Below are 19,039 nucleotides of genomic sequence, written 5' to 3' on the forward strand. Positions count from 1 at the left end.
CATCAAAGGCAGAAAGGGGAGGGATGAGTGGAAGAAGACGAGGAAACAGCTTGGGACTTAATAAACACCTTAGCCTGAAGCTCTAAGCTTTTATTCATGAGGATGTTTATCTTCTCTTCCACTCCTGATGTACTCTTGCTGGCTCCTTTACTGCACAGTCTTAAATTACCATTGCAAAGGTTATATGTTTATTTACAAAAAAGGCTGCCTCCGAATGGTGATCCTTAAGGCAAAGAGGGTGTCTCACGCCAATAAACATCACTTGCTCTTTAAATGCGGAGGCCAGATGAATGAGTCCATGTTTAGTGTCACAGACATATTACAGTTTATGGCTTCATTAACTACCTGACCTGTATTATGTGAAAATTTCATCAAAGCACAATGCATATTTATTCCCTGAGCTGGGCTGGCAGTTGAGGCTTGATTCTTAAAGGAAAAGAGAGAGAGAGAGAGAGAGCAGGTAATTACTTATAATTAGAGCGGTGGGGAAGTGAGGGCATTTGGGGAAGGAAGGCAATTTTCTTGGGCCTGCGATGGCACTTAGCATCACGATTGCTTGGAGCAATGGATTGCAGACTCAAGTGAACCGGGAATGAGGAGAAAGACATTGACGTTGCATGGGCTGAACATTCAAGGGTGCAAGCGGAAAGCTGACAAGACCAGATTCAGGAATTATTATTATTATTATTATTATTATTATTATTATTATTATTATTTTAGCCTGCCTCTCCTTGGGGATTGACTGTACTGTATTTAAAACATACCCTTTGCTCTGGATCTTCCCAGAAAATCCAGAGCAAAAGGTACTTAAAAATATACGTTCTAACTCTGTTGTGTCATGGGGTGAGTGTTTCCATGGGTCCCACTATGTCACTTGGCATGGCCATCACCATGGTGCATTGGCCAGAACAAGTCACCCAGCAATGTAATTGATGCTTGACACCTCATTCTGACCTCAATGGCCATGTCAGGTGGCATAGTGGGATGCACCTGCAAACAGACATTGGGGGTCTCAATGGAGGGCCTTGTAACAGGAGGATGTTGGGGCAGCACTGGGGTAAAAATATTTTGGGCTGCTCCAGGAATATTCTGGCAGACCCCAACTTCGTTGAACTATTCATTCATAAGTCCCATGGCAAGGGAAAGTTTGAATACAAACCCTTGACTCCATGCGGGGTCACTGTGTAAATATGCTGCAAAGCTGCTCTTCTCAGACAAAGTTAATTTTCACAGACATTGAGGTTTGTGTTTGGTGCTGGAGAAGGCTTTCTTTATGACGATAATACTCTCTAATATAATTAAAACCCCAGCGGCTAAAATATTAAGACCGCTTTTGTGACCTCCCTCAATAGGAGCAGCCTGGCTGTTTGCCAGCACTTAGAGCACCCCAAGCTCTGCTAAAGCTCTTTCTTAAAACAACGGCAACTCTTCCCTTTCAAGTTTTCCAACCTTTCACCCACCGGGTTCCTTGCCCTTCACCTCTGACCCTCGGCTGTGTTTGTTTAGCATTATGCCAATCCAGTTTGGAAATGTGAGAAAGATTATGGCATGGTACAGAGGAAGGAGAGGTATGCAGAAAGGATATCCCACTTTAAAAAGGAAAGCAACACAACTCTCCTTCTCAAGGAGTTGCATTTAAATACATTTTAAAAAATAGAAATTATCATTGGGCGGGGATGCATATAGCTCTGCTGCCCAAATGTATGTGGATTTTTAGATAACAAATCATGCATGTTACCACTGGACAGGTGCCAGTTGCTAGGTGCCTAGAAGTAAGGAACTGGTGCCCTAACCATAACTAAGTGATGAAATGCAGATTTTGGCTAAACTATGGCCACGTCTTTATTTCTGACCCATCTAGAAATAAGGAGACTGGACTAGACACTGTCATTTGGTGAAATAGGTCTACTTTGTTTAAATTATTTAAACCTATGGTTTTAAATTGAGCTGCAAAGTGGTGAAGGGGGGCTGCTGGTGAAGCACTGGATGAGGCAGAAAGGTCACCCTCACAACTTTGTGCTCAGCCAACCTTTGCTGACTAACCCTAGAAGCCCCCCAGTTTATTGGCTCACTGTCCAGCCTGTCCTGTTTTAAGAAAGGCCAACGTGAGGATCTCCCATCACCAAGTCCCATGATTTAAAATGAGGATGAACCTCAGGTAAAACCCTAGAGTTCATCTCCTACCCCAACCCTTAGAACCTGTGACCAAAAGGGACAACTTTCTTTCACCAAGTGGCGCCTTCAGTGCTTACTAGTCCTCCAATTCTTTCTTGCCCCACTGCCTACCAAGGTGTGCATATACACTGAGGATACAATGTGGTTTGACAACACTTGAATTGCAATGGCTCCATTCTACAGCATCCTGTGATTATTATTTTTTTTAGTTTTGTGAGGCACCAGCACTGTTTGGCAGACAAAGCTGAATACCTTGTAAAACCACAAACATCAGGATTCCAGAGGATGGAGCTACAGCACCTAAAGTGGTGTCAGATTCATTATTTCTACCAAGGAACCTCACCTATTTAAGAGCACCATTCCAGCAAATTGTCCCCTGTGCTCCCAAGATGCAGCACAGGGTAGGAAAAAGAGAGAGAGAGAAAGGAGAAAAGATTTCTATTTCATATAACTAGCAACAATCTGCATTGCACAATGAAGGGGAAGGTGGACCAAGCCTCTCCATGGAAAGATGGAGTCACAGGATGGCATGTGTTTGCATGTATATTGGGGGGGGGGGGTTAAGCAAATGTGTTTCTGTTGCATATTGAATCAGGCATATCACAAAAGTCTTTTACATCAGCAAGAGAATGTAGCACATGCAGTAAACAACAGAAAACAAGAACTAGAACAACCTGCTTCTTTAGGTATCCCTGTCTTTCAATAAAGCTTTATAGGTGAATGTTTATAGGGGTGGTAGGGACAAAACCCAATATGTAGCTATGGGGAGGGGGACAAAATGAGGACATTGCCCCATATAAAAAATCCTCCCCCACCAAATGATTTTTTTTTCTTCCGTCCCCAAATGTGGAGAGTAAGCCACAGAAAACTATTATCACCTTGAACTCTTATATTTCCTTTGCTCACATTCTTTCCTCTCTTTTGTTGAGATGCCTAAACTATATTTCTAGATGCTCAACTGAAAATTTAATTTTACTGCGGTGTTAAAGCCAGTGTATTGTAGTGGTTTGAGCAAGAGACCAGGATTCAAATCCCTGCTCAGCCATGGAAACCTACTGGATGACCATGGGTAAGTCACATCTTCTCAGCATCCTCAGAGGAAGGCAAAGGCAACTCCACTCTGAACGAATCTTGCAAAGAAAATCCATATGAAATGACTTGAAGGCATGAAACAGAAAAATTGTTGGAAACTTGAGAACTGAAAGAAAAATTCGTGGGAGGGTCAGAATTTGTATTGGGGAGACAATTGTCCATACAGCGCACCTGTGGCATACGCCAGATGTGGATTTGAGGTTATGTGGCCAGCAAGCCCTAATATGGCAAATGGGACACACGCCCATGGCATGCGCCACATGGGGCACGCCCCATTCCAATGAATGGGGCTTCATCATACACATGATTTGCCCTATGCAGAGGGGTCCAAAATGGATCCCCACATAAAACAAGGACACACTGTATTTTGCTCTCCACTCCAGGTAGCTACATTCCTGGATAGAAATACAACAGGGTGGCTTTTTTTTTGGTAGACCTTTGACCTTCAATTGATTTTACTTCTCTGTGTACAATTGTTGATACTGAAAAGAAAAGCAGGAAAATTCTTGTACAGGAATCTTGTACTGGAATCCTGTTGATGCCTTCATCTGGGAAGCAACTGTATCGTAGGATCTCATGCAAGGGAAATATTGAAATCAGGGTTTTATAAGCAGTGTTGCATTGGTTTAACCATTGCACAAGCAGTAGTGTTGTTTAGGCTGCTGCACAAAGGTATCCTTTAGCGCAAGCATGCAATCCAACATTACACACAGCCTTACAAGCATCTGCCATTTTTTATTTTTATTTAGGCAAAATGGTGAGCAACTCTATGTCACCGTGCTCCACAGTATTATATTACACAACCCATGAGCTGTATCTTCACCAGCATCCTTGCACGACTGCATGTTCGCACCCAAGGCAAATACCTCTCTCAATTCATGCCTGCATGCATGCATGCATCGCCAGCCTCATGCTTGAGCTCTGAGTTTCCATGCACTTCGGGGCTGCCATTTCATGCGATCATGCAACCCAGATTCATTTAGATCTGTTAAGGCAACAATGGCACATTATAAGGCAATTATCAGACTTCTATAGCAGTGGGGCCAGCGAGGGACATCTCAGCATCGCCACCTCTCCATGCACGGCCCTACTCACTCTTTTGTTATTGTCACTCCCAGAAAGGAAAATGAGTTTCAATGTGTCAGGACAGTGTAAAATGCTGATATATCGGCCAGTGTTGTTTGAAGGCCTTTGGAGAGACAAAGCCCCACCCTCCTCCTCTGTTCCCTTCAAGTCGGGAATGATTCATCAGCTGGCCTTTTGCAAGAAAGCAAAGCTTGCCCTTGGGTTGAAGGCCTTTGACCTCTGTGAAGAGAGGGGTCAGACTTGGAGCCACTGGGGTAGCGTCACCACCCCGGCTCCAGGCCTTGGAAACAGAAGGGAGAGTTGGCAGGAAGAATGGAGGGGGACGGTGGGAAAAAGTGGGAATTTCTAAAAGTTAAGAGTATATTTCTAAGCATCTCAGTGGATCAGCTGAACGGGAGGTCAGAGGTCCTATTTATGCTTGATTCCTTGAGCATGTTACAGTAACATCTGCTTGTTAAGGGTCTCCGGGGACCAAACGTTCCTGACCCCTGCCTTAAAAAAAGAATGCGGGAGGGGATAGGACAAACATAAAGATGAGATGTTCCTAGTAACATTTTTAGTTGGAGTATCAGATCTGGTTTTCTGGCAGGGTCAGTAATATATATGTGTGTGTGTGTGTGTGTGTGTGTGTGTGTGTGTGTGTTTGTGTGTGTGTGTTCATGTGTCTCTGTGTGTATATGTGCATCAAGTCAACTGTTGCTGTATGGACATCTAATGAATTCCATAGGGTTTTCATAGGCAAAGAGTCTGTGTGCATGTGTGTGTGTTTTGGCACAAAGTACTTAAGCAGCAAATTGTCCGTTAAAAGCCATGCATCATAAGCCCAAAATATCTAGGTCAAATAAGACCAAAAAAAAAGGGATGGGTAAAATTGTTGCATTCTTACAAGCTTGGTCTTAATGCGCTCCGATTTTACGAAGAGGCAGAAACGGTATGAGAATTAGGCTATGGATTTAGTTGCATTGTCTTGCAGTGCAAACATATATTTATAAGTGCCTCAAGCCAAAGAGTAATGTCTGGGACCGTGTGAAGAGGTTGGAAAAAGAAAAGAAAATGTCCTGACACTTTGATTTCATGCCAACCTCAAGGAGATCTGCCCTTACATTGCCAAATTTCTGATAGTGTGAAGAAAAAAAGGAAAGAGGTGCTTAATATCCTCCTGAAAATAGCTAAGGTGCTTCCAGCATGAAATACAGGGGACAGCATAACCTCAGAAATGTTTGCATGGAAGCAAAGTCCCCCCACTCTTTTTTTAGACATGCTGATTTCCTAGGAAAGGAGGTTGGATTGCCATCACTGAGATGTGAGGAGGAGGAAGAGGAGGAGGAAAAGGAGGTCGAACCTCACCAGAAGCTGTGAGATGGAGTTTTGTTTAAAGGTGGGTTCTTTGGAGCAAGGGTTAGTGAAAGCCACCCCTCTGATTACAAATATGGATCATTCGGAAGTGCATTCCAACACAAGGCACAATAAGCCTCCTAAAAAGTCTTTCAAATTCTCTTAATCGGGGTCAGAACCCACATGCCAGGACCTGCCCTGTGAGCTCAGAGGAAGAGGGACGAAAAAAATATCTGTCTTCCTAACTTTAAACTTTCCCCCCACTTTCAACCGACTCATATACACGCACTTTGTCCTCTCCTATATATTTCCCCCTGGTTTTCCTTTCATTTGGAAGGGACCCCCTCATAAGCATGCAGAGCAATTTTCCAGCACATTAACCCAGGATGGGAGAATCCTTGCTCTCCAGACAAGGAGGAGGTTTCAGAAAATGGAGATGCAGGGGGAGTTGAAGATGGATGAGCCTGGGATATAAGACAGGGCAGTTTTTCCACTGTCCCACCCGATACACCTAGGACAAAAGCTTCATTGAGTAAGATGCTTGACATCAGCCTCATAAAGTAGTAGCTGATACAAAAAGCCTGACATTTGAAAGTAGCAGTCCCTGCCCTCTCCCCATTGCAACTCCATACAAGGTCTGGGCTTCACAGTTCTGTCCTTTTGTCATCTCCACATGACAAGAGATGTAAATGTGTTGACTTTAATGCAGTCATGCAACGTGGGCTTCCCCTTACAGCCTTCTGCCCTCATCCACCCCAAAGATAATGAATCTTGTTGGGATCATATACCTTTGTAAGTTCCCTTATGCATGTGGTTTTACTGTTTTGGCTGTCGTGCAATGGACGTATTCAGCTCATAGTTACACAAACAGACTCCCCTAAGTGTAGCCATTTCACATGAACCTAAGTTCCTATTGTTAGTCCCCACTAGAGAAGAGCCATTGAATCAGCTGGATTCACCTACATGGGTCTACTCTTTGGAGTAATCAACAGCATTCCAGCTATGCAGCTGCACATTTTTAGAGGTGAGTAAATATCAGGCAGTGCCTTAGATGCACCACTTTATGTACTGGGATTGGAGAAATAAACATTTTTCACTCCCCATTGCACAGTATATTGGTAGATACACTATTGGTCACAGTGTCAGTATTTGATAGAATAGGAGTGTTAGTGCAGCCACGTTTTAACTACGTGAATACAGATTTATGCCATGTAAACATGATGTAGGATCTCAACCAATTTTCCTTACAGATTTGGCATTATCTATGGAAGACAGCCACTGTTGTGTAGTGGTTTGAGCATTGGCCTATGACTCTGGAGTCCAGGGTTCGAATTGCATCTTGGCCATGGAAACCCAGGGCCTGACCTTGGGCAAGCCACAATCTTTCAGCCTCAGAGGATGTCAATGGTAACCCCCATCTGAAGAAAACCAACAAGAAAACCCCATGATAGGTTTACCTTTGGGTTGCCATAAGTTGGAAACAACTTGATGGAACACAACAATGGAATATCACTTGGTTTTGACTTTTTGGGCTTGTAGTAGGACATCACAGACCCCAAAAGATCTCAATTTGATATTTGGTTGAGTGGTGTGGAGCATGTTGGAGAGATGGATGTGGTCCTCCAAGGTCCTGGGAGAAGGTTTTTGTTCCTCTTTGTAGCCTTCCCTGGTTTTCCTCAACTAGGCTTGCTCAGAACGTAGAAGCACCCATTGCCAAAACAATCCCTGAATCCATTGTCATAGCAATGCTATGCCTGTGAAGTGCAACCTTCTGATACACTGCAGGTTCATGTTTTGATCTGACTTTTCCCCCCTGAACATCGGCAGAGGATAATGTTTGATTTAGGCCTCAAACGAATCTGAAATTCATCCTCACTGAACTCATTCTTGTCATCCTCTAAATGGCTTATGCATGGGAATCCACTCTATCAAAGGAGAGTCATTTTCTTCCTGATTTGTGTCTGAAACATGAAAACAACGTAACAGCTGCATGCTGCATTGAATAAAGAACATACACATGCATTTAAATCACTTATATCTTACTTTTTTATGATGCAATTGTGAATTATGTTCTTTTTGCATCTGTAATTAGAGGGCAGAACAGATGGCGGAGGCTTAGTTTAAAGTGATGTGTCCATTAAAATAACCTATGCTGCCAAATGATTGTCGACTATAACAGGGGTGTTCATTCAGTACAGCAGGCAGTTTGTTGGGCTGAAACCCATTTGCAAAAAAGGCCTCTGGACTTTACACAACGCTTGTTATTTTTAGGGCTTTTCCTATAAAAAGGATCTGCAGCAACAGGGTTAGTCTCATAACCCGAGAACATATGTTTTACCATAGCGTTATAATTTTAAATATGACCTTGTGTGTAATGATAAGCATTTATGGCTGTAAATAATAGGCTGAGTTTGAGATGACAACATGGAATTCTCTTCCTTTCAAAAAAGGAGAAGTGATCATCCGTACCGGGGAGAATGAGGAAGCAACGTGTTTGGTGATCTCAGCTAATCTCCAATGGTCATTTGTATGCAATATGCAACATGAAACAATGAACAGTCGTCCTCCCCCCGCTCCATTTCTCTGGGAATAATCGATCCAACAGTGAGACAAAGAAGTGTTGCTGGGATGGATGGAGGTGTAACACTGCCAAAAAGGCCTGAGGAGGTTTTGAACCATACCTTGTTGCAGACAGATGGCGGGTTTTATAAGCACTCACATTCCTTAGTAAACTTTTAATACATTTTCTTTTTTGCATTTTTCAAGTCAAAGAGGTGGAGGGACAGGGAAGTGGGATGTGATGAGGCGAATCAAGAATTGCACCAAATTAGGCTGTGCATGCAGTCACAAAATGGTTGCCAGATCATTGGGCATGCAGTAAGTGAGCTAACTGTTTCTTTGACAGGTGCAGATAGGACAGAAACATGACAATGGTGACAGAATAGTTGGTTTTGGCCACTAACTGGTTGCTGTAAAAAGGTCAAGGGGAGAGTTTTTATACTTATTTTCCCATTCTTGATATGCTTTCCAGTATTTCTAACTTGCATGGTGTAGTGGTTTGAGCATTGGAATATGATCCTGGAGACCAGGGTTCAAATCCTTTATTTGCCATGGAAACTCATTGGGTGACCTTGAGCATCAGAGGAGGGCAAGGGCAAACCCCCTCTGATTAAACTTGCCAAATATATGTACAGTGGTACCCCGGGTTACGAATTTAATTCGTTCCGCCGCCGCGTTCGTAACCCGAAATCCTTCGTAAGCCGAAAAAGCCATAGGCGCTAATAGCAAAAGCCGCGATTTCGTGCGAAAAAGCGCCGAAAAGCACCAAAAATTTTTTCGTAACCCGAAATAACCTTCGTAACCCGGAACAGTTTTTTTCTATGGATTTTTTTCGTAACCCGGAAATTTCGTAAGGCGGCGCATTCGTATCCCGGGGTACCACTGTATATGATAGGGTTGCCTTAGGTTCACCATAAGCTGGAAATGACTTGAAGGCACACAACTACAGCAGGCTATTTTATTTCAGTGCTTGTTGTATGCAATTCTAACTGTTGTTGTATGCCCTCTAGTCATCTCCACCTTATGGCAATCCTATCATGGGGTTTTCTGGTCCTGACAGTGTGACTCACCCAAGGTAACCCAGTGGCTTTCCATGGCTGAGTGAGGGTTCGAACCCTGGTTTCCAGAGTCCTAGTCCATGCCAAAACTACTGTGCTTCACTGGCTCACACCATTCTAATACAATACATTATTCATGTTTTTACTTGTTGTCTAGTGCATATTCAAACCCCATAGATTTGAATGGGGCACATACATGCAGGGTGAGCACCATGGGAGAGTACCCCATTAAGATTAATAGTGGTTGCCCCTCTACGGATTTCCAAGTCCCCACATTTCAAGTCTACGGACTTGGAGGGGTGACTGTATTTTAGTACGGTTTAAGAAGGGTACACCACAGTTCTTGGTGTTGAATGGGCCAGATGTTGTCCAGTCTGTTTGCACCAGAACTGGAGGTTGGTCCAGGCATCATCCAGTCTCTCCACTGAGAGGATTGGGGAGGAGGTTGCTTGATTTTGCCCATGCATACAGGGACCAGTGTGCATGCAATATTTTGCTGCATGCTAAGAAGAAATAAATAAATTCCTGCTAAGAAGGAAGGGACAGACCATAACTGGGTGGAATAAAACAAGCAACTGGGAGGAGAGCAGCTGGGGACTCTGGTGCAGTATTCCTAAGAGAAAGAGTGAGGGAGCACACTCTATGTTCATCTTCTTTAATACTTCCAAATAAACAGAAATGTACACACATGCAGACAGACAGACAGACAGACACGCACACACGCATTTCACAAGAACTAGATCTGATACCAATTTGGTTCAACAGCGGCCACAAAAAATTGTAATACATAAGTAAGGCAAGTAGAAGTGTGGCATTTTACAAGTGCAAGAGATTTCTTGCTCTCTCTTGTTTAGGGTTCATTACGGGTAGACTTTGGGTGTATTTAACAGAGATTAAACAGCCTTGGCTAGGAGAGACGGAGGGAAGGAACAATATGTATGTGCGTGTATTTGCGGAGTAGGAAATGTTCCAAGTTAAAGATCACAGATTGGGAGAGGAAAATGAAGATTCAGATGTTGATTGTTGACACTGTGAAAGCCTCTCCATTTTATTCAGGGTCATTCTACCACATATAGGTTTCACTCTATTAAGAAGCCTTATCCGCTTGCCCACCCAGGTAAGCTTTTTCTCCCCCGTACAAGTGAGCTCAATGAGACCTTCAGCATTGTTCAGTCGGAGCATACGAGGAGGTGATGAGTGACATGTTTTTTACCGGGGACATTTTTTCAGCTCTTGAAGAGACCTGTTGGAATAAACACACTGGAGATAATAGCATCAAGACGGGACAAAAGCGACATCAGTGTAAAAACACCATCACCCTGAAATGTTCTGATGGGCCAGCCAAGGAACAATAGCCACAAACTGTCTAATGTGTTGTGTAAAGATAGCAATAACCCTTAATGGCAACTGTAAAATGGAGCATTATGTTTGCCTGCAGAAAAGAAAATGCAAATTGATTCTACCCCCCTTCTCCGCCTCCCTCTCTCTCTCTCTCTGTATATCTCCCTTTCCCTCCCTCCTTCTTTCTTTTTCCACATGGAGTTTTAAGTGCTTATCAAGGTTAGTAGGTAGGCCAGGCCTGTCAGACCAGAATAATATAGCTTTATTCATGTAAAAGGTTTCTTTTCTTATTCAGCCGCTCGCCCCCTTCGTCCCCCCATCCTCTGTTTCCTTCTGGATTGCTTTCAAGGCCAGAGAGATTGAACATTAAAAACAAGTTGCTTCTCATTACTTCTGTTGACAAACCTTGGAGCCTCGATGGTGAACCAAACAGTTGTTACAAACATCTTTTGAATCTATTTGTTAATTGTCTGTCGCAAATTAGGAGTGCATCGAACCCTCGCTCAGAGGTTGCCATAGGCCTTGAACTGTTCTGGCCACCTTCAGCATTCCTCATTCAATCCACCGGAGTCTCTTTAGCATGAAACCAATTTTAGATTCCAAGTAGTAATAGATCCATTGAACGGATACGAACTAGGTAAATAAACGCTTATGTAAGTTCTCTTGACTCAATACTCTACTGGATAATGCTAAGTAACCTATGCTACATATCCCAGAATTTGGTGAGAAGAAGTATGGTGATTAAAGTGGTTCCATAGAGCAGATATGCTTTACACTGGGGTAGTATAGATAGGCCAATGATGGTGAACCTATGGCATGGCGAGCCCTCTCTGTGAGCACATGTGCCGTCGCCCCAGCACAGAGTTTGTTACTAGAAAGCCGGAGGCACACGGCACTTTGCAATAAATAAGTGGGTTTTGGGTTGCATTTTGGGCACTCTGCCTCTCAAAGGTTCACTATCACTGAGATAGGCTCATAAAATCTGAAAGCACAACAGATCACAAGAAGAGTAACATTTGGGTTTGTTTTTTCCTCCCCCATTTGAAATGCTGAGCTGCCATGCAATTGCCCTCTTCAGTGGAGCTGTGTCCTAAATGATAAGGATGATTCGTTGTACATGCCGGCAGTGATGAAGATAGCTGATAAGCATTGTTTCATAAGCTCTTATGCAGATACAAAATGTTACCTGTCATTCTCTCAGCACATTAAGAAATCAGATAAAGCAAAGCTCTCCTGAAGTGCAGCTAGCTAAACAGATATATTGCCTTTAGAAAATGCCTCCTGTCATTTCCTGAGTGCAGGGAATAATAATAAACCTTAGTTGTTAGAGAAGAAAAGAGGAGCTTTAATTAAAGTTTCATTGATCTACAATTAACTTCCCCCCCCCCTCCTCTTGGCTTTGTCAATAATAGTTGAACAATTTCTATATGTTCTTGGGAAGTCCTGAAAGGTGATACGATACCACTTTCGGTATAAAGTACTTCTTCTAGAATTATTCCAAGGGGAGATGAGATCATTAACATTCAGTTTTGTTATGCATAATCCAGTCCAATATGCATAGCGTGGATGTAAAGAAGGTTCACATTTTATTCACGGTATAACATTAGGGATATGAATGATGGCCAAGGCCTTACATCAAGGAAAGATAACGCAACCTTATTTGTTGTTGTTGTGTGTCTTCAAGACGTTTCTGATTTATAGCTACCATAAGGTGACCCTATAAAGGGGTTTTCCAGGGCTGAGAAGCCAAGGTCACACAATGGGTTTCCATCAAATCTTGGTCTCCAGAGGCATAATCCAAAGCCCAAACCAATACACCACCTTGGTTCCCATATGCTTCAGTTCCACTATGCCTCCTTGTTACTTAATGGCACTGTTGCACAACTAATGCACAGTCCATAACAAACTACAATTGTCCACAACTAACTACAAACTGCACAGTCCACAACAAACTACAAAAGGACTGGTTTCACTGCCCCATACAGACAGGCCAAAATAAAGCTGCTTCAGGTCACTTTGGAGGTATGCTTTTTCAATGATACATGCGTATTAAGAGACCGGAAGCCATGATCCAGTCAGTCCTAAGAACTAGAGCGCAGCTTTGGCTCAGATTCCGGACTCTTACGATGTATACATCATTGAAAAAGCATACCTCCAAAGTGACCCAAAGCAGCTTTATTCTGGCCTGTCTGTATGGGGCCTATAATTCCCAGAATCCCACCAAATTGAGCCCTGGCAGTTAAGGTGGTGTCAAACCAGATTATTTCTGCAGTGCAGATGCTATCTATATTGATCGACTGATAAAACAAAAAAGCCAGACTTAAACTAGAGCCAAGAAAGTCTCACAGGGCTTTGCCAAAGATCTCACTATCTTCCTTTCTCCTTTTCTCTTTTCTTGTTTCTCTTTACACTTATCTTGACAAAAGATCCGGCAAAGCTGACTGTTCCAGCAGGTAAGCAACCACACCTTTTCTGGAAAGAAGCACCAGCTTTGGAAAGCACCCTTATAATGAGCATTGCGTCTTTATTTAGGAAACGGATGCACAGTTTGCAAGTAGAGAGTTGTAAGGAGATAGTTGGAACATGCTGATAAAACATGTCGTTTCACCTTGATATGACTTTACCATTTATTGACGGATCTTCTTTTTGTGAAGATAATAGCCGTCCTCCAACAGAACACCGACTGCGAAATGTGTATTAACAACACGTATATTGTGCGGTGTTATGTGCTGTTTTCCTTCTAATTTATTTATTTATTTATTTTAATGGGATGGTTCTGAATATATTGCACCACTTTCCAAAATGGAATGGAAGCCGAAGCCATGAGGAATGAATGCAACAACATGCTTTAAAGGAATCTGCATACACACACACACAAACACACATACACAAACACACACATTCCAAGATGGGAAGGTGTGGAATGTAGAAGCGGAATGAGAGATGAATGTCAAAAAAGCAAGATTGGCTGGTTTGCTAAAACAAACCGGCACATTCTAGAGATTAAGGAATGGCAAGAGATAAAGACAAAAGAGAGGAGTGTTTTTGGTCTAATATAATTGACCAGATATCCTCCACATGCAGTGAGTTCTGGTACATTTTATGGAGGTATATGCATGACTGGTACATTGTCCAAAGAGGGAAACAAGAAGTCCCTAGTTAAAATCTCACAATAGCAACCAACTCTCTATTGCTCATGTTGCACTGGCAAAAAATACTAGCTTGCCTTGCACCATCCTCTTGGTGCAAGATCCAGAGTAAACAGGGGCTAAACCCTGAGTCTGGCACTCTTTTAACCCCAGAGCCTCGGCTGTTGCAGACCATTGGCAATGCTAGATAAGGCTGCTGGGAGATATAGGCCTAAAACAATGTGTCCACCCCGTCATGCCATATATCAGTAGAAAGGTGCAGAATGTATACCTATCAGGATAAATATGCCTGAAGAACTGGACTGATGACAGACTTGTTGTGTTACACTATCCATACTGAGTTTTATCATAGCAAATTGGGATGGCATTGTTGTGTGCAGCTTGCATTGGTGAGGCTTCAAGAGTCAGTTGATGGGGAAAAGGCACCATCCTCTATTTTGCCTCCAGTCGGGCTGAATTGGGAGCGCCATGCTTGTCAGCAAATACTAATGGACGGGTTGCATTCATTTTCCTTATGAAAACAGCATAAATTGGAAATTCTCCACTGCTGGGAAGACATTTAATATTTAAAGGTAATTTGACCTGAACATGTGTGTGTCATGAATCTTTTATGTGACCTACAGCAAATGTATTTATATAGCATTATTCCAAGGCTACTTATCTCTTATTCATTTTCAAGGATATTATTTTTTCTTTCTTTGACTAATGTACATTGGGCCTTCTCATTTCTCCACTCCAATGGCACCAAAGCAATCCTCTTATTTACCCTTATTCCCCATTCTCAAGGTCTGGTAACTAAAAGTACAGCAGTTTGACCCCTTACATTGCTAAAATTATGCCAGAGCTATAGCCTTACTGTTATCACGACGGGCTTTTCGATTTTCTCTTGGTAAACATTTCCCTTTCACTTATTTTCAAATGAGGCTATCCTGGAAAGTTAAACGCTTACGGAGAGCTCTTTGGATGGTTCTAATAAACTGGGGTGTTAAGAGATTTTAGTGCAATAAATGATTTGCAAACTTGGTTTTGCCCTGAACTACCTTGGGAGGTGGATTGCTATCATGCCACATTTGCTGGTGGGGAGCATAGCAGTGGCCATGATATTACAATATACACATACAATAACAATATACAATATTCTGTTGTGAAATAGTAGCCAGTAGAGTGACTGGTACACCATGATTTAATGTGCAATGTGCATTGATGTGCATTGTGGCATTCCTTGTCTGTATGCAGACACTGACTAATGCACATTAGAAGTGTGCAGTGGACATCACAAGCACTTCTTACCACTCTCGAGATGTGCATTTGTCAATTTAGTAACAGAGTTTCATTGCATTTCTGCCATGCAGCTGCGTATTCATAAACTTGCAGTCTAGACTGCCATATTTAGTAGCAATTTACATAGTATAGTAGTATACTATGCCTTACTCACTCTCCTTCATCACAGACAGTTTTCCATGTTTTTGAGTATAATCAGACAATCGGTATCAAAGAACGAACAACAGCAACAGATTATAACCAACATTTAAGGAATGCTCATCATGATAGCTTCCAAAATATCAAATGGTTCCTATGATGGACCATGTTTAGAATTTGCATATAGCATATATGTTATGGACAGATGCTATGAAGTCTTAAAACTGTCTTCGGCTGTCTCACCTCTGTCAAGGCAAAGCCTGAGTGTCAATTTCTCTAACTATGCAAGACACCAAACGCTGTCTAACCAGCAAAGGATGGATAAACCATACAATTTCTCCAATGTCCTTTCTAGCTCTATCCTTGTTGCATACAAAAAACGTAGAGATATGTTTGTTATATGGGACATGTGGATTTGCTTTATCATAAATTTAGAAAATCAGTAAAGTCCTTTGAAAGCACATATTCGGACTAGTTATTTCGTTAATCCAATCAAGAACCTCCAGCCGCAATGGAAATATTTTCAGGCAACAGACCCACATATTTTCCAATGTGCCAACATTATTACAGCCTCTCCAGCATTTGTCTGACAAATCATTCTTAATTCTGCATAGTCTTAAGGGACACAAACCCCAGCAATGTATCACTTTAATAATAGTTACTTTTACTACTGTGTAGGAGAGATTTCCAGAATCTAACCCATTTATTTTCTTTAATCTGCATTTCAAGCTCAGGTTCTGAGGTGCCCATGTTTCTATATTCTGCGTATGGATTGCCACTAAAAATGTATCCTCTTTCCAACTGCATTCAGCTTGCTTGAGTATCCTTTGTGACAAACTTTTGTTGCATAATGTAGTCCCAGGTTTGTGTACACTCTCCTGTTTGAAAAACAAATAGCCCTCATTTCATAGGAACGTCCTCTTCCACCGAAAAATATTTCTGGGGAGGTACCTCTAGTCAGATAGTACTTAACTAGATGGAGCAATAGTTGAGTTGGCATATAGAAGCTTCCTATGTTACACTTAATTTTAAAATCAATGGCGAAGGCATATAATTATACAATCTTAGAGCTGGAAGGACCCCAAAGGGCCATTTAGCCTAAACATTGTCATGCAGGGATCAATAACTACAGCACTCCCCCAAAAACCCATTTAAACTCTGTTTAAAGATCTCTGAAGGGGAGCCCACTGTCCTCTGAGGCCGTCTATCCAACTCTCCGACAGCTTTTACAATCAAGAAGTTTGTCCTAATGTTTAGGTAGAATCTCTTGTAATTTGAATCCATTGGTCCATGTCCTTGTCTCTAGAGCAGAAGGGGGAAAAACTCACTCCATCTTCCACATGACATCCCTTCAGGTATTTAAAGATGGCTATCACGTTACCTTTCAGTCATCTCTGTTCCAAGCTAAATATACTCAGCTCCCTTAATTATTCTTCATGAAGCTTGGTTTCCAGACCTTTGATCATCTTTGTTGCTTTTCTGTGGAGACCTTTCGGCTTGTCAATATCCTTCTTGAGATATGGTGCCCAGAACTGGGCATGGTACTCCAGGTGAGGTCTGAATAAACCAATTGGAGTGGTACTGCTACTTCCCTTGATCTAGGGACCATGATCCTATTGATGCAACTTAATATTACATTGGCTTTTTTGGCATACTGTTGACTCACTAGCTTGTGGTCTATTAAGATCCCTCCCCAGATCGTTTTCACATGTACTCCTTTTATATAAAAATAATCAAAGGTTTTTGGTAAATTGACTCCGTCAGTCATTAAAATTGAAATTGTAGTCAAGAATCAAAGGAAGAGTAGGACTTGAGTTGGCAAATGTGAAGGAAATAGTATAAAGAAAGATCTTTGAATATCTAGGGGTGTCTGCATGTGTCAAAATGCATCATGTTGTCCTGTTTGGATGATGCAGTTCAATACTCCCACATTGGGATCAGTCAGATTGGTTACTAGTCTGGAGTCCTGGTCTGATTCTATCACAAAGGGACCTTAGTGCGGGTCAAAAGGACCCTCTCTTTGCCACAGGTTATCTCAAAAAGTCCATGGCGACACTCAGCAAACTGGGTGACCCTATGCAGCCCTTACCTTCCTCTAACATCGCTGCTACTAAGAAGACATTTGTCACCATGTCTGATGTGGAAAGGGGACACCTGGCCACATCCATTTAGATGTGGTGATGGGTGTCTTCTCAGTAGTGGCAATGGTGGAGGAAGGTAAGGCATGTGTGGTGGTAGCAGGTCCATGGCATGGCAGTGGTAGGAGTGTATGCAAACACCTGTCCATCCCCACAATGGCCTGGAGACCGACCTATCTGCTCAGCTCCCTTATCAGGATCATCCATACCATATTTCCAGTCTCTATGTATGCTTGCAAAAAAATGCACATTGAAGAAACCTGACTGGAGGAAGAGGACGTTACTTCTTGTGCTGGAGGAGATTTCTACTGATACTGTGGACCATGGAAAAGAGAAATAATTGGGCCCGAGAGCAAATCAAGTCTTGAACTCTTCCTAGAAGCCAAAGTAACTTAACGGACACTATTGTACTTTGAACATATCGTGAGACGACATCACTAGCTAGAAAAGAAATGACCTGGTAAAGTGGAAGACTGTTAGGGTACAATACAGATTTCAGAGATTTCCAATCAAATATTTGTCTGCACAAAAGAATAACAGAAATGAATACTCAAGTAGAACACAAACTGTGGAATATAAGTTGGATGGGTAAAAAGTAGAGATTTCCAGAAAAATGCAGCACCAGGAGATGTAAGCTACAACTCCCAGGATACTAGGGGTTGGATACATGGGGTCGTAGCATTATCACTATGTAGTGTGTAGGTCCCAGGCTTAGTTGGCCAAGTAGTCTAGTAAACCAGATAGTATGGAGGAAAAAGAGTAGTATCAGAGTGTGTGACTGAGTACACATAAAGTTGAGATCTTAACATTAGGAATGGAAAAATTAGATTCCTTTTTTTCACAGACTGACTCCCACACAAAATATGAAGTGCTTTTTTTTGTTATGACTGACCAATTCTGTGTGTGGTAGAGGAGTACTTTGAAGCACATTCTCCAGGAAGCTAAAATAGCATATATGTGTGGCTTGAAAGTAACTTCCAGTCCAGACCGTTTCCAAGGCAAAATGTGTTTAGATGTCGGAACAAAATTACATGCATTCTGTGCCTCCTTCAGACTAGATGGACGGACTGAAACTATCCGTTTTGTTCTTTCCAAAATGCCCCAAAGTTCCCATGATGTGGGGAAATGGTTCCATTTCGTTCTGTTGGTGTAACTTCGCAGCTAATTGGGATTTTTTACTTCTGAGTATTTGTTATGTTCCCAGACATTTGTTCTTGCAGATTCACAGAAACAGGAAATGCTGGAAAGCCCATGAGAGCATTTTAATGAGAAATTGAGCCAAATTTAGTAAAACTCTCCCCACCACTTTCTTTTTGATCAGCTACTGAATATATGCATTTTTCCTTTTGCTTTCTGAGCCTTAGTGCAGCCACCCTACTTTTAAATACCCAACTTGATCCATTTCAATGTTGATTCAATATCCAATTGATCTGTTTCGACATTGGCATACACAGTAAAGATTATTTTATGAGAAAGGCCACTGTTCAGTGGTGGATCATTAAACCTGTGTCTGGAACCCCAGAAAGCATCTGCCGGATAGTGGAGACGATATGGAGATAGATGGACAGGGGATGTAAGTCGAGGATAGTCTTTTAAAAGTTTGAAAATCATGTTTTTGAGTGTCAAAGGAGCCTGATGAGAAGGATCTTTGACTGATGAGAACTTTCACCATTTAGGACTTTTAATG

General features: G+C 42.1%; 1 long non-coding RNA gene across 1 annotated transcript in view; it reads left to right on the forward strand.

The window, feature by feature from the left end:
* Positions 1–19,039, forward strand: part of LOC121935555 — a 71,824-nt gene that overhangs the window by 52,183 nt on the left and 602 nt on the right. The window lies entirely within an intron of this gene.

This window comes from Sceloporus undulatus, chromosome 6 (genome assembly GCF_019175285.1).
Source record: "Sceloporus undulatus isolate JIND9_A2432 ecotype Alabama chromosome 6, SceUnd_v1.1, whole genome shotgun sequence".
In the NCBI taxonomy this organism is placed as follows: domain Eukaryota; kingdom Metazoa; phylum Chordata; class Lepidosauria; order Squamata; family Phrynosomatidae; genus Sceloporus; species Sceloporus undulatus.